The sequence below is a fragment of the Falco cherrug genome, chromosome 4 (genome assembly GCF_023634085.1).
Source record: "Falco cherrug isolate bFalChe1 chromosome 4, bFalChe1.pri, whole genome shotgun sequence".
Classification (NCBI taxonomy): Eukaryota; Metazoa; Chordata; class Aves; order Falconiformes; family Falconidae; genus Falco; species Falco cherrug.
This window is the reverse complement of record NC_073700.1, coordinates 104,673,133-104,686,411: the sequence shown is the minus strand read 5'-3', so window position 1 is coordinate 104,686,411 and position 13,279 is coordinate 104,673,133. Positions and strand designations below refer to the sequence as shown.

Below are 13,279 nucleotides of genomic sequence, written 5' to 3'. Positions count from 1 at the left end.
TTATTTTGTAGCAACATGAAATCTATCATGCTACAGAAAATTATTTTAAACGGTATGTCTTCAACAAGGCTGTGACTTCCAGCTTTTCCTCTTACCAAGTTACACGTTCAATCAAAATACAGCTGGGCCAAGAAAACTCTGTTTTGTTTTGGCAAAGCATCAGACGGCATCTTCTGGTTTGCCAGCACAGGCAGAATCTTATCTAACCGTATGATGCTCTTGGATTTACTACCTATTAGAAAAACTATTAAGAAGCACTGAAAGGTTCCAGCCCCTCTTACGCATTCTCAGTCAAATCTCGTTAGTTTGCACACTCTCAGTTTGCACACAAAAATACAGCAGTCTTTTCCCATCTCTCAGGGAAAAATTAATAGGAGAGTGTTAAGTCTCATGTTACTAGGACTTCATTACCTTTAAAAGCTACGCTAAATAATTAAACTGCACTTGTCAAATAAGTGGTTAGAGAACATTTTGTGCTGTGGCATATGTTCTTACTGTCTGTTTGCTTCAATTGACAAAATTAAATCATTCAGAGTCTCCTGCACAACAGTGCAAACAACAGAGACCCCAAACCTGGAGAGGAGGAGAGCTGTGGGACTCAAAGGACAGATGTGTATAGGATGTGATTAAAGAAAGGGCACTGGATTAAAGCCACAGATGAGGAAAATCAAACAACAGAAGCAAAGCTTGCTATGAGGATGCTACTGAATGAGAACGACCTAGAAGCAAATCTAGCTACGACCATGTAGTTCTGTAGCAGCTTCCAGACAGGCTTTCTGTAAAGTCTCAGACCCTTGAAGTGGGCAAAAAGGCAGAAAATGGATATAATTGCTTAGAGAGACTAGGACTAATAATATTCAGGCAATATTAGCTTCCCCAACTTTTTATTTACCTTCTTACCCATATTTTCACAGTAATATATATTGGGGGAGGGAGGCTTTGGCTAGTGCTAATAGCAGGGTACAGTAATCTGAAATATTCTGTACTAAACAGGATCTCTCAGGGCTGAAACAGAGGGGCTCTGGGCAAAATGGCAAAGGCAGAAAAATTAGATGAGTGACCTACCCGTCCACCACATCCATATGGCAAGGCCATTTCTGTAATGCCAAAAGACAAACAGAATTTCTGGCACAATGCATGTTGTCCTACCTGCCTCCCTTCTCTGCAGGTGGGTCTTAGGACCCACGCAGCCAAATGATGCAGATGTATCCAAATGAACAGCTGTCCCTCCCGCTGATGGGACTTGATCTGTCTGGCCAACCTGGCAATTTTTCAGAAGCAATCTTCTAAAGGTTACTCAAAACAAAACACTTCCCAGCTGCAAATCCCTTCTGGTAGCAGCCAGACATACGCTATACCAGCCTGCTACTACTGGAGCCACAGCCACCCTCCCAGGGCTGCAGCAAACCGCAGGATCTGCTGCCCTGAACACCCATCATGATGTTCAAGTTGGACTCGGTCAATGAGTGCATACACACAATCTGCTATTTTCTAAATGAACTAGTCACCAAAAGCCACATTTCCATTAAGTGGGAGAGAACATTCCTGAAGCTCCCGTTCTCTCACGGCAGCAGAATTTCCCTGAATTGACACTTTTTGCAAAGTTATGTAACAGTGAGTGCAGCATGCTTAACTCTTATCTGAGCAGACATTGCGAGCACAGCATAAGCACCATGGTACTTCTTTACAGCAAACTGTGCTCCAACAGCATGTGAATTTAAAAAATTTTGCAAAAGGTACATTTATTTCTTGGAAGAGAACAACAAGTTACCCAAGCAAATCATGGATTCTTGTATAGGGGTTATTAAGTAAACAAAAATGCAGAAAACTGAATTCAATAGCTTTTAAATGCAGTAAAACTAAGCTTTTACAGCAAGTGCAGTTCTACAATATAAATAACAAATTCGGGAGTAGCAGTGCATTGGAAATGAGCCAAAAGAACTCCCCAGACCTTAACACAACTCCTTCTTTTTGTCATGTTGAGTACTTTTACAGCATTGCCTGAACAGAAAGAAATGCCAAGGAAGCTCTCAGCAACAACCAAAATCAATTTTGCAAGGTTGTGTACAACTGTCCAGCAGAGGCGTTCCTTCTGTGGTATGAAAGACTGTTTTCCTTTACATTAAAAGACTAGCCACAAGCTTTCACATGAAGGAAAACAGCAGCAATTTGATGGCTCAAATGGAGACAGCAATTGCTTTTTCTTCCATAGCACAGCCTCCTCCACTCCTTTTCAGAACTGAAGTATCCATTAACAGTGACTCAGTAGTAGCAAAAACGTGAAAAAAAGGCATCCTGAAGTTTGTTTTTAAATACTCTCCACAGTCAGTATTATGGCTATCAGGAATTTGTCAAAACCATAGGTATGTAATGTATTTTCAGGAGAGACGGTGGATAAGAAACTTCACACTAAAAAATCGCAAGTGTTATTGCATAGCAACCAGCCAAACACGTTTGACTCCTGACTAACCAAAGCCTTCTCTCCTTTATATTTCACCATAGCCGCTAATCCCTTACCTACTAGGCAAGGGTAATTAACCTTTTTTTTATCTTTTTCCAATCTCTTGCCATCCCTCACCTTTCCCTTTTTCTTGGACGTCCATGAAAGCAGATGTAGCCTTCATGTGCAGGGACACAGACTCACCTCAGCCACCTTCCTTTGGGTTATCAAACACAAGGGTATTCCTCTTCTCTACTTTAGTCTTCCTATTGGTTTAGTCTAATAATTCTCCCAATTCAGGTTTAGACTGCCAAGTGTAAACGATACGTACAGGTTAGCCCAGGGAGGGAGGAAGAGCAGTAGGGATGCTCAGAGGACAGAAACAAGCCAGGTACCAAGTGCCCACCACCTGCTGGCAGGTTGGGTATCAGGTATTCTGGAACACAAAATCCTCCAATATGCCTGGCCTCAGCCTCAAATTACCCTGGACAGCTCTGGTTTCTTAAAGTATTACAGAAGAGCTTTTTCACAGGTCTTTCAAGAGAGCCAGAATTATGTGAAGGCTCTCCTGAATAATGTTTTATGCACACATACAGCCAGCGCAACTCTTTGGCATTCCTCCTGTCACACTACTGTGGAGTTTCACTGTACATCCCTGTAAGAGAAGCTATGCTATGTAAGTGCAGCAGGATGACAGAATTCTGAGCTCAGGTTGACAGATTTTTTCCATTTGTAAGATTTTGCACAGTTAACTCCCAATTAATTTTGGATGTTGAAATTAATGAGCTTATCAAAATAACAAAAAGGAGTCAGGGCTATTCTTGTTCAACACAGTGTTCTGTGTTTCTTCTAGTATAAAATTACCTTTTTGATCAACCATTTTTTTGGTATTTTCTATGAAAAGGATCTGCTGCCTTTTACCCAGTAAACAGGTATGTTGATGAGAACAGAAAGACGAGTGACCTCCCCTCTTCTTGAGTATCCCACGTCGGTCCCAGAGCAAATATACAATTTATTACTTTTTCAATTTTGGGGAAAGCAGATTATTTTGTACAGGAATTCTACACAATCTGCTAAAAATGTATCCTACCCTTTCTACTCATATGGGTATAAAGACTAGCTATAGAAAATCCTGTGTTAAAGGTGATAGCATTATGCTCACTGAGTAACTGCAGAAAATTCCAAACTCATTCAGGACTTTAGTGGTATCACAGGAAAGACTCAATGAACACCACAGACAAATCATTACTTTTCAGTGAACTCAATACAAAATGCAAGCTACCGAGTAAATCAGGTGGAATATTAGAAGACGATGCAGCAAGCTGTGCCTACAGGCCGCCGAGGCGAGCAGAAATGGGCTCACTACGGTCTGTACGGCGGCAGCACACGCAAGCCGCCCACGCAGCAGCGCCGTGCCCACCACTGCGCTCCTTCAAGCATCTGCTCAAAGACTTTTCAACCTTTCACCACTGAAACAAGAGTGACCCGCTGCAGCTCCGATTTTGGAAATCCTGTGGCTGCCTGCACCACATAAGAGCCTTTGTTGGTGGAGATGTGGATTTAAAAGGCCTGAAGGAACTCTTAGGATAATCTGGTCTGACTTCCTGCCTGGCACAGGCCATAATACCTCACGCAGCAATTTCTTTACAAAGTACAAGAACTTGTAACTCTACTAGAAGGTATTTCAGTAGGAGATCTAATCTTGATTTAATTACTCCAAGTGATCTACCACATTCCTTTCGAAGCATTTCCAATGGTTAATTACACCCACAGTATCGCATTTCCAAGCTGAACTCCTCTTGCTTATCTTGCCGTGTTTTTGTCTGTTGGAGCCCTATCCTATCTCCCTACACAGATATTTTTAGATATTAACCACATCACACCTCAGAATTCTCTTACCTGAGATAAATAGCTTTGCCTGCTTGGCAAATCAAAACAGGGATTCCTGAATCCAACGCACAGCAGCTGCGGTGGTATTATAAATAGCTTTTGACTATGGAGACTAAAAGAGAAAAGTCAATTCAAGTGCGAAGGGAAGGCCCCGAGCATCCTCTTTAACAAGCTTTTCCAGCTTCCATAGCAGTCACCCAAGTACTTGTAAGACCTGGAAATTTGGGATAAATAGCGCTGCAATCTGCAGAGTCTAATTTTTACCTTAACTGACGAATTCTGGCTCAAACTGGATCGGTAGTTACCGAACACTACAGTTAAAGAAATAGGCAGCTGACAGCAGGTGGTTTTCTACTACTCGTATGTCAAAAATCACATAAAATTCTTGCTAACAGAATGACCACTACTGCAGGCACTGCCAAGGCAGAAATCCAGGAGTGAGCAATATGTACCCTAAAATACTTCCAGTTGTGACTCTGGGAAACAAAATGAGTAAGTTTCCACTACTGCTGTCATGCTATATAACTTAGACATTTGTATTAATGTAGCATTCAGAGGCTCCACATAAGGCTCTCTTGTGTTAGGTGATCAACTACAAACCCAGCGAGCTTAATTCGTTTTTTCAGCATTTGCCCAGTTCTTGAATAGCTGAATCGTGGTAATGAGACAGAAAGAGGACTTGTGTCCTCCCTGAATCATGGATACTGATGAGATCAATGTACAAACTGCTCAGAACTAGAACCCCTTCTGGCATTTACAAAATCCCTGTACTACCCATGTGTTTCTCAACACATTATAAAGTTCCTTAGCTTCCTCAGCCCTATTCCAGAAGGGCTTTCAGTCCTTCACACCGATTTGGTGCAGAACAGCAGCATCTTGCTGTCTCAGAGATATATTATGTATGCACACACCTTTGTAACTGCAAATACACGCACATTCTCTCCATGTACTAACACAAAGCAAGAACTGCAATTCTAGATTGTCTGCTATTTACAAGATCACTTTAAAATTTTCCACAAATGTGGATGTATCACCACAAAAATGTGGTATGACTTCTCATTGCTTTTTCACACCACTTGTGCTTTTTCAATTAATATTTCACATTAGCACTCACTTGTAGTTTCAAACAGCTTATATTTTGTGTAACTTTTAAGCCTCCCTCTTCCCTATTCCAAGGATGCCTATCTGCAAATCAGGAATATAGTTTATGTAGCTGTATCAACTTTTAACGGTTTGGGAAGCCTGTAGGTTTAAAAAACATTCCTTTTAATACATTTCCATTTGGAAGGTGTCAGACTTGAAATAAGTGCACAAAATCCCACTCTGCAAGCTTTCAGTTTAACCACCAATGAAGACCAAACCAGGTAAATAATAGCAGGAAAGGAAAACAGTAACCCACACCACCTCCCTTCCTCGGTATCCTGTGAATGGTTATTAAAATTGAAACGATTTCCTGTGACTGAAAAGTAATGATAAATTTCTGTAATGCTCTGAACAGGATCATACGGCAGCTGCCTGTCAAAACAACTTGCTATCACACACCTGGACATGTTATTTGACACAGCTGTTTCATTTTCTATATGAACAGAAACACAATACATGAATGTCAGCATCCTCACTAGCAATGAAAGATAAAACCCCCTTTTTGAACACCCCTTGATGTTGGTAATGTATTAAAAGACATTCTTCTGTCTTTTGCTCATCTAGCAGATGCATAGGGAATCCATCTCCAGCCTGAATCATGTTATATAGGAGAAAATATTCACTCTCTAGAAGAGTTCACCCCTCCTCTACGGATACATTTATTTAACTATGTAAGTCAAACTCCCACCACCACATCTCAAAAAAAAAAAAAAAAAAAAAAAAAAAAAAAAAAAGCCGCAAAGCTACTTATTTTATCAGCATATAGTCTAATATTTCATTTTCAAACTGCAAAGAAGTGCTCCTTATAAATCAGATTTTAACTGACGGAGTAGTGAAAACTATAGTCTCTACTGAAAAATAGGTATCTGTGAACTCCTTATAAGCAAAAAGAAGTTTCCAAATTATGCAGGTATCTTATTTTGATTAAATGACCAAAGAGTGGCTTAGTAACAATAAAAGAAAAAAAAAAAAAAAGTCAAATGTCGTTACACTTATTCTGCAATATTGTCTCCTTTTCTTGCTTGGACATACTGACCAACACTGTGCCTAGGACATACTCCAAAATCTGAATTTATTTGTTAAAAATTAGTACGATATTCAAGTTAATTGTAGGTAAAGTGGAATAAAAAAATCTTACCTTATTAGAGCTTCATGTTCTGTTCTTTCACTGAAAAGAGTAAAAAAATTTGTATTAAAGGTCCACATGGTAAAAAAGTACTTTCTGAAGTTATTATTTTATTTTCACTTCAGTTAACACCTAAACTATGGTGTTCTTTTTGCATAACTGAAACTAATTCCCATTATTTTGGAGAGTTAATCATTCTCAACACCCTGGAATGGAGACCTTTATTTATTTACTATCATAACTAGCTGTTCTAAGCAAACATTTCAAATGCTTTGGAAATACCAATACAAACAACTGATCTAGTCAATTCATGACCTAAACTGCAGGCTGATTAGGCACACTTTGTAGGTTTATTTTCACTGCAAGCAGAACTTTATAACCAGTGTTTGTATTGCTCTTATTTTTAATGGACACTGGATATTTCCTATTATTAGGTGGACTTGCATTGCAGTATCCTCATTCAAAGAGTTTCCCAGCCTGGAAGGTTTTTTATAAAATCTGCTGTTTTCTGCTCTGTCCCAAAACCTGTAGGGTCAGCAGTGGTTGCAGAAGAAGGAAAGCATGAAGTCATTTCATTAAACATCTGCTTCAACTAAGCCATTCTAAATGACACATTTGCCAATAGCTTACCGATATACATCACAAGATCTGAAAACCACAAAAGCTTTAAGACTATTCTGAAAAGTTCCAGCATGACTCAGAACAATTAATACATTTTGAGGCCTGCAAAATTATTAATTAACCTTTCATTTCTTTGTGACTTTTGTTCAGTCCTTTACAACCAAGGAGAACTATTTGCAGGCATCAGCACTATAATTGGGAATTGGATTCTGGTAACTCTGAAGTAAATGGGTACTTTTTGCCACTAATATATGCAAGAACAGAAACGCACATTATCTTATTTCATTTTCTAAATTAGCATAATAACATGAAATAGAAAACAAAAAGCCAAGCCTAATAAAATCTGACAATTATTAGTATTTGCTGGAAAGCAATGAAAATCATGCTGAGTCACAGGCAAAGCATCTCAGCCTCTAGCACTTTCTGTACACCTCATCAGCCATTAGTCAGTGTGGTTAGAAATATACAGATGAAGGAAACCAAGAAGACACCTTGTTCATCTTTGCCAAGGATGAACTCAAAGCTTGGCCTCAAAGCATGCGGTCAGTTGCAATAGCTGAAGAGACTAATTTCCCTCTCTACAATGCAAATACTCTTTTGGGGGACAGAGGGGTTAATTACAGTCTTCAAGGAACGGCTGTGAATCTGTCCATCTGAGGGAAGCAAAGCTTAAGTGAATAGCAGAAGTAGAATTCCCTTAAGTTAGTATTTTATGAGACCAATAAAATAAGCCTACTTCAGAAAGGGAACAGGCAAACTTAAAAGGAGACATTCCTGAAGTGCAGAAAATCATTCAATTAAACATCCATTTTGAAAAAAGGCATGAGATCTCATTTTTATGAATCAGCTCATCAGAGCTGACATTTGCAATGTCTGATTTCCCACAGCAGAGTATCTGCACACGTTTACCTTTAAAGGAAGAGAACTAACTATAAGGTCATTTCATCACTTAGTAAAATATACAAAAACCTCACAGATTTCATTTTCTACAGCTTTTTGTGATAATCAGCTATTAAAACATACATCAGCACCAAATCACTTCACATTTACCCATCTGGCTTTATGTGTGCATCACCCACAAAAGGTAACTTCAAGGTTCTGCATGCAGGAATCAAGGCACAGAACCAGCAGGCGTTGTGTCACTGGATGACTGTTTCAACAGGATTGAGTGGGATTTCTTACAGCACGAGCCAAATCCTTCCTACTTTTCTCATGCAAAACATCCATTGAAGCTAGCCAGAGTGCAACTGAGGACATATTATGTCTCTGATTCTTTATTACTCACCTGCCCCAATACTACAGCGGTCCACAGCACCAAGTTTATGGGACCAGAATGGTTCTTTGTGGGAAGGGAAAGGAATGTCTTACAGGATAGCCTGTTTTAACCACAAAGCAGGTACAGAGGCAAGTCTGAAGAAGACTAAAAGTCATCCTGGACTTGTGACAAGATCCACAGCTTTTGAAACGCAGTATTCTATGCTAGAAACACTCACAGCACAGGCTGCTTTGAAGCATATTTAACTCATCCTACGTACTTTTAAAAGAAGAATGAAAGCTGACTTTGGCACGGTTTATGACTCCCAGAAAAAAAATTAAATCCTAGCATGCTTAAAGAAACAGTTTGCCTAACTTTCCCTTATCTGATCTAGCTGTTGATAAGAGGACAAGATATAATGAGGGCCATGAGCACCTCCCATCTTATGTTCTCACAGGCCCTGCTGCCTGCCTAGCTTGATGGTCTCAATAGACAATTGTCCAAGAGAATCATGTCCTAGAGAAAGAAGGGCCCATTATTGCTCTCCACCAGGTAGCAGGAAGCTTCCTTTATTTTACGATGATCTGGCTTCTCTCCAAGTGGAAATAATCCTCACCCCAGCATGCCCAAAACCACACTGGGTGAGTGAGGCTCCGACCATTCAATGGTCCCTGCAGAAGACTTGCCAGGTTGCCTGCCTTACCTCCCTCTGACACCATGGCAGAGTTTCACGTGGGCTCTTTGCTTTCACATAAAAATGTATTTCCTCTTATCTGCTTGCACTGCTTCATGCTTAATGACCTCCTTGTTCAGATGGAGGGAAAGAGCTCTACCAAAATAGGCAAGAAATTTTTATTGCAACATTCAGATGTGTCATTTTTTCTAAGCATATGCTTCTCTACAGTAAAAACTGTACTTGTTGCCAGTCACCAAATGTGTTAACTTTGGATGCACTCCGGAGGGATTCTAGCAGACTGCCTCAAAAGCACATCAATACAATTAAGTTAAACTAAGCAGACAACTGCCCACACTCAGTGCCAAAAGACTCTGTAACTTCAACGAGGTATTTACCATTATCCTTTCAATTCAGATAAAAAAAATAAATAAAATCATAAAACCTTTTTGCAAGCTCCATCTTTTTCAGAACAACTCCTTATGAAGCAGTTTTGTAAATACCAAAACTAACACTAAAAAAAAAGTACAGAGATTGTTGTAACAATGTACTTTGCTGATGCTGTTCATGAGTCTTCTTGAAGAAGACTCACCACTGACTCCAGTCGAACCACAGAAAACTAATACTGCCAAATGGATTAGACTGCAGAATAGATGTAGATGAATATTTCCTCCTTTCCCAGACTCAGAAAATTCTTGACTGCATGGAGCTGTACACATAAAAGCGTTCCTTTTTATTTCAGTCATTATTATTTTGTCTTTTCTATTATATGCTGTTTAGCAGAAATTGCAAAGCTGAAGATACGGCAATGTATCTTGCCATTAACAAAAACATGGGTTTGATCCCTATAATGAATATACCCAATTAGTGAAAACAATTTATTTCCAAATGATTCAGCACTTATCCGGTACACGGTAGGAGAAAAAGGCATCCAGGTGCACTTTCCAAAATTTAAATATAAATTACATACTCTGCATAAGTCTTTGAACAGATATCATATTAGAGATGACATATTAGATCTTCCTCTTGTACATGTATTATTATCCAACAAAACCCCATTCATCCTATTAAAAATTACTTTTAGGCTCCTGAAATACATCACAGACATCTTCATTTAAAAAACAGGTAGGGGGAAAATAATTTAAAGTTACCAAAAGATGCAAATCTATTCAGTCTTCTAGACAGATTCACCATCACCCCAGGATTTGCTTCAGTTTATTTTTGTAGCCCCCACAGGATGCTCTGATATTCAGAGGTCCACAAGGAGACTGACTGAGCAAAGTAACAAGAATTTCCTTTTTCACAAAAGATCACAGAAAGCCAACCAGGCCTGGAAAAGCCACGGAGTTCTCATTCCATCAGAGTCAAGAAAGCAAAAAGAAAGGGGTGGAGGATCAAGAATCCCGATCAGAAGATAAATCCATTCCTGAAATCATTCCAATAAGTTTGGCTTTCAGTTCTGCTGTTTAGCAGCTCCCAGTAAGAATTAAAATGCAGTCAATGGGGAAAAAAAAAAAAAAAAAAAACAAAACCCCCCCCCCAAAAAACAGAACCGAAACCAAACAACCAAAAACCCAACAAACCCTAACTTAGGAAAAAAAACCCAACAGAGAAAAATCTCACTGACCCACTGACCTCCCTCAGCAGAGTTGTTCCTCAAGATGCAGGGAACTCTGCTGGCATAGAAATGTAATTTAATTCTTCCTGCCCCACCAGTCTTGACTCAAGGCCATTTGATTTCACAGTTCCAGCACTTGCAGTAGTTAGGAAGTTGTGCCATGAACTTTGTAGAGTGAAAAGCCATGACTGCGGCATGACAAAGTCTAATCTGTGACAGGCATTTTCATTTCTGAAACTTTACACAGCATGCCTTGGATCGTCTGGTGCTTCCTTAGGGAGACTCAACTCTCTGCAGGTGCAGCAAGACAGCAGATAGGTCTGCGTGCACAGGCTAAACTCTGAGACCTACAGATGCATCCTAAGAACGTTTACTACCAGCACAATGCTAATCATAATTATCATGTGGGTAAACACTCTCTGCAGGATAAAAGGCTAGAAGAAAGCCCATGTTTAGATTGGACAGCAAAGACAAGATCATAGCTGGAAGGCAGAAAACACATAAATAGTTCCATATAACGCACACCTACAGATTAAAAATCAACCATTGTTGCCAAAAACCTGCACATAACCCCACCCACAGCTATACATGCCTACATATAACTGCCAATAGCAAAAGGAGTATGTGGTCCATGTTCTGCTGCTCCACCAGCACAACCAGTCCGAGAGCCACCGTCTCACATCTGTCCTTCTCCCCAGGGAAGTGCTGAATGCTCAGGCACATTCCTCTTTCTTCACCCCACCATTGTTACTGCTCTTGATGACTGGCTGTCATAGAAATACAGTTCAATGATTTTTTGGAAGCTAGTCCTCCTCCTGGGTCTAAGAAGTCTTACATTTCAGCCAGGTAGCTTGACCCAACTGTTCAGAGGTGGAATAATGAGGAAACAAAAATCACCATTGCTACCATTGTACGTTTGCGGAGACCATCCTAAGGAGCTAAAAACTCACAGCTGCTTTACTGAAAACGGTATGAATGCACTGTCCAGAAGCTATTATCCTCCCCAGTAAATGGTGAGTTCACAGACAGCAATGGCTCATAATCCTGTTTTGCCAGCATTTCCATTATAATGCTCTGTTTTAATGAAGAATTAAAAAGGTCAGAATACACTTTCGCTAGTAGACCTTCAAGTTCTATTACAGTACATTTTATTTACATTATACACGTTAGTGTCAGAATTTTCCTTGAATTTAAAAAATGACAAACATCAATTAATTTACTTTTAAAACAAAAACTGTACTAAAATAATTGTTTCAAATCCTCAAACATATTTCTCTAGTCTTTGTAAAAAATTTCCATTAAAAGGAAAAGCTAATGTATTATTTTAACACAGGGATTCACAGAATTTGAGAGAACTAAGCAGATCTCAGAAAAGAGCAGCTATTCTCTCTATGCCTAACAATCACAAGTCCTAAACTCGATTATTCTCTCCCTCTGAAAGGTATTTAAGTATGGCATCTCCATAGGACCTGGCCCAGTGCCACTCAAAGCGCAACGATGCACGCTGCAGTCAATGAGAAACCCTCCATCCACCTTAGGCTTGAAACCTTGCCTAGGATCAAAAACCCAATTACAAAAGGCATTAGGATGCTGAAAACAAGCTTTCATACATATTTTTGAACTACCAATGTTCATCGCTTTTCTGAGTATTGCCCAAAACTTCACAGAAAACTAACAATAGTCAAATGTGAGGGGAACCTTCAAGCTTTAAATGCAATGTGAAAATAAATGTGAAATGGAAAGTTTTGAGACTCAGGAATATTCCTCCCAAATGTGTCTAACCATATATGGCAGTTATTGGTGGAAGTCACCACTCTGAGATTGGTGGTGCAGCCAGCACCCTGGAGTCTTCTCCTTTCCTCCTCCAGCTTACTGAAGAGGAACTCTGAAAGCAGACAAGCTAAGACAGCCCAAACCAGGTGAGACACTTCATCTTTAGATTCAGACCACTTTACACCAGGTTTTAATCAATGCCTGTATGTCTGAGTAAGCAAGAACTACAGCACAAGTAAGACTTGGACCTTCAAACCTTGTATCTGAAAACACTTATTTTTCTGCTTATAATCACCCCACTGACATGAGAACTATTATGGTTGCCTTTATTGATGCCAGTTCATTTTCTATGGGATGGCAGAATTAAAAAGCCTAGTATCTTCAAGGACAAATGTATAGTAAATTGCTGCACAATATCCTCACCCAGTGAATGTCATTATTGAGTCCTGGAATAAAACACAACAGACTTTGTTATGTTACCTTTTCCAGGGTACCAGTCCCACCCCAACGCACCCCAGAACTTAAAGCCTGGCTGCCTCCAACTTGTGACAAACATCCAGAAAGCATACTTCCCCCCCTGCCCTCCCCCAATACTTTTTCTGCCATGCTCTGTTTGGTATGGCGGATGACAGCCATCACACCTGCATGCTGGAATGCAGCTCTCACGGTATTTCCATCCGAAACTAACGCAACAAAGTTATGAAAGCACAGGTTTAATACATGCTTCTAATGTGGAAAAA

At 39.8% G+C, this 13,279-nt stretch overlaps 1 protein-coding gene across 6 annotated transcripts in view; it reads right to left on the bottom strand.

Annotated features, from left to right (window-relative positions):
• Window positions 1–13,279, bottom strand: part of THRB (thyroid hormone receptor beta) — a 161,370-nt gene that overhangs the window by 122,292 nt on the left and 25,799 nt on the right. For 5 of the 6 annotated variants that reach the window (XM_055708175.1, XM_055708173.1, XM_055708174.1 and 2 more), the window contains exon 2: window positions 6,612–6,641. The exons of the other annotated variant lie outside the window; for it this stretch is intronic. The gene's annotated coding sequence lies outside the window, so the exon portion shown is untranslated. The remainder of the gene's footprint in view (window positions 1–6,611; window positions 6,642–13,279) is intronic. 6 annotated transcript variants of the gene reach the window in all.